Genomic DNA, 281 nt, shown 5'->3' with positions numbered 1-281 from the left:
GTGTGTGTCTGTGTGTGTATTGATGGGGATGGTGTGTGTGTGTGGTGATGGAGATGGTGTATGTGTGTGTTGAAGGAGATGGTGGTATGTGTGGTGATGGAGGTGGTGTGTGTCTGTGTGTGTTATTGAAGATGGTGTGTGTTGTGTGTGTCTGTGTGTGTGGTGATGGAGATGGTGTGTGTGTGTGTTGATGGAGATGGTTTGTGTGTGGTGACGGAGGTGGGGTGTGTTGTGTGTGTGTGTTGATGGAGATGGTGTGTTGTGTGTGTTGATGGAGATGG

This window comes from Piliocolobus tephrosceles, chromosome 5 (assembly GCF_002776525.5).
Source record: "Piliocolobus tephrosceles isolate RC106 chromosome 5, ASM277652v3, whole genome shotgun sequence".
NCBI classification, from domain to species: Eukaryota; Metazoa; Chordata; class Mammalia; order Primates; family Cercopithecidae; genus Piliocolobus; species Piliocolobus tephrosceles.
The sequence above is the reverse complement of the archived record's forward strand: the minus strand, read 5'-3'. Positions refer to the sequence as shown.